The sequence below is a fragment of the Vitis riparia genome, chromosome 12 (genome assembly GCF_004353265.1).
Source record: "Vitis riparia cultivar Riparia Gloire de Montpellier isolate 1030 chromosome 12, EGFV_Vit.rip_1.0, whole genome shotgun sequence".
In the NCBI taxonomy this organism is placed as follows: Eukaryota; Viridiplantae; Streptophyta; class Magnoliopsida; order Vitales; family Vitaceae; genus Vitis; species Vitis riparia.
In genome coordinates this window covers 21,933,572-21,936,612 of record NC_048442.1, presented here as the reverse complement: position 1 = coordinate 21,936,612, position 3,041 = coordinate 21,933,572, and the positions used below count along the sequence as shown (strand labels likewise).

Below are 3,041 nucleotides of genomic sequence, written 5' to 3'. Positions count from 1 at the left end.
GGTCAAACCTTCGATCTAGGTCATGAGTTTGGCTCTAGATTAGTAGGAATTCAACAGTGACATATGCCTTGAGGAACCCACTTGAGAAATTTGGTTTCTTGAATGGTAACAAATGAAGTGGTTAAGCTAGCAATAAGGGAAGAGAGACTTGTTTTGGGAATTTCTTCAAATTCCATACTGTTCTCCCTTTCTGTTTGACATTTAAGAGTATGATGTGTCAATCTATCTTCATTTTGAGTACTAAACCTTCAAAAGATAAAGGTCATATTGTCCATAACTCTTCCATCTAAAGAGCAGACTGGGTTGATTTTGATCCATTCTACATTCATCCCTTTCTTTAAAGATGACCCACACCCTAAGATTTTTGGTACAATGTCCTACACTTGAAAAATACCAAGCTCAAAATGGAGAAAGTACACCCATCAGCATTCAAATTGTTATTCTTACAAAACCATGGACATAAATCCTCAAGAGGACATCAAACAAGATAGGAGAAAGAGAGCAGCCAGCCCTAGACATGGAGGACATTATTTGAAAATGCAAATGGAGAAAGAACACCCATAAGCATTCAAATTGTTATTCTTACAAAACCATGGACATAAATCCTCAAGAGGACATCAAACAAGATAGGAGAAAGAGAGCAGCCAGCCCTAGACATGGAGGACATTATTTGAAAATGTAAATGGAGAAAGAACACCCATAAGCATTCAAATTGTTATTCTTACAAAACCATGGACATAAATCCTCAAGAGGACATCCAAAAAGATAGGAGAAAGAGAGCAGCCAGCCCTAGACATGGAGGACATTATTTGAAAATGCAAATGGAGAAAGAACACCCATAAGCATTCAAATTGTTATTCTTACAAAACCATGGACATAAATCCTCAAGAGGACATCAAACAAGACAGGAGAAAGAGAACAGCCAGCCCTAGACATGGAGGACATTATTTGAAAATGTAAATGGAGAAAGAACACCCATAAGCATTCAAATTGTTATTCTTACAAAACCATGGACATAAATCCCCAAGAGGACATCAAACAAGATAGGAGAAAGAGAGCAGCCAGCCCTAGACTTGTAGGGCATTATTCCAAGATGGGGGCAGGGTAGAGCTCAAGGACCTTTTCCAAGATGGCCTGCTACTAATATCATCCCACCATGCACTCACATGCTCTCTCTCCTTAATCAAATACATCTTGCCCATAGCACCCAAGTAGTTAGTGAAAGGAATGTGGCTGAGATCAGCAAGGCTAAAGAAGTCCCCAGCCAAGTACTTGCTCTTAGACAGCCTCTCCTCGTAAATGTCCAACACTTTCCCAAGATTTTTCTCACTCTCTTCAATCACTTTTGCATCTGCAGGAAACCCCATCTTGCCACTGAACAGAACGTGAAGAACTAAATTGTATATTGGTGGGTGGTAGTTTTGTGCTTCAACCTCTAGCCACTGCTCCACAGTACCCCTTTCCTCTATTGTCTTCCCAAGCAAATCAGTTCCTTGAGACTTGTACTTCTCTGCATAGTACCTTATGATAGCTCTTGATTCTGCAAATCAAATTAAGAGCCATCCATCAATGGTTTATTTTTCTAATTTTAGTTACATAATATGAAGAAATTTTGCAATCCTTGACATAATTTTTCCTAGAAAATTTCCAACCAAAGAAAACAAACCTAAATACGAAAGGATCACAAAAATTTTACAAAGGGATTTACCATATAAAGTATAATCTCCATCTTGAATGACAGGAAGCACTCCAAAAGGCTGCAATTCATCAGAGAAAAGCAATGGAAACTATAAGCAGATCCTCTGATAGATATAGTTGAATTTGAAACATCAAGGGTGATCCAAAAAAGGGTTGTAAGTTTAATTTTGAAAAACTCCTCTTCATCTTCTCTCAATTTATAATCCTACCTTTTAAAACCAGAAATTGGGCAGTATCAAGAAATTCAGCTTTCTGGGTAACTTTAAAATCAAAATTCCTCCTTTTTCTTGTTCTTTTTCCAAAGACTTTACTGAGAATCAAACAGACCCTGATCCAAAATAAAAAATTCGGAAAAAAAAAAAAAAAAAACCTGTAACTTGAGGTATTCAGGATCCTTGTGCTCTCCTTTGATGATATCAACTGGGACAGTCTCAAACTCAATCTCCTTCTCAACAAGGCAAATAAGGACACGCTTTGGAGAAGCAAAGGCTGGGCCATACACCTTCACCACCATTTTTTTTTCTTCTTCGTTTTTTTTCAAGGCAACCAAACAGCTTTAATAACTGAATGCTAATAGCCCTTGAAGAGAGCCGTGAATAAATTTGTCACTCCATCTTTCTCCTTTTCATTTTTTCAAACGAGTACATAACCGCACCTTTAAAATGTGATTATATTTGATATTTTCTTTAAAGCATTATAAATAATTTTTCAAAGTTTTAAAGGCAAAAGATGACGTTTTATCATTTTTTTTTCTTCAAAAGTTTTGCAATGTTTGGTTTCCCGAAAGTATTAAGAAAAAAAAAAAACGAAAATTGGTTTTCTTTATGTTTTATTTTACCGTAAAAAAAATATATAATTAAAATTAATTAAAATTTTATGTATTTTAAATTATTTAACATTTATATAATAAAAAAAATAAGTTAAATGAGTTTGAAAAAAATATATAAAATAATTTTTTAAATTTAAATCAATTTTTTTATTTTCATTTACTCTTTTTTTTCCTTTTATATTTTACTTTTATTTTCTTTTTCTTATTTTTTTCCTTGAATTTTTTGAGAGTCAAACATACCCTTTATGTTTTAGGTTTTCAAGAGTACTGTCAAACAAATATTAACACCTTATTTGGTAACTATTTTTTAAAATTGTTCTTTAATATTTTATAAAACAAAAATCTTTTTGGAACCTAAAATAATTTTAACATGTTTTTTTAATAATTTTTATGTTTAAAGTTTTATTTTTAATCATTATACATGTTTGTTTAAAACAAGTGAAAATAACTAAAAATAACTAAAAGATGTGTAAAAAATAGATTTTTGATTGTCAAATATGTTTTTCAATTTTTT

General features: G+C 32.9%; 1 pseudogene; it reads right to left on the bottom strand.

The window, feature by feature from the left end:
- Positions 1 to 541: 541 nt before the first annotated feature.
- On the bottom strand, positions 542 to 2,295 carry LOC117925878 (annotated as a pseudogene).
- Positions 2,296 to 3,041: the final 746 nt, after the last annotated feature.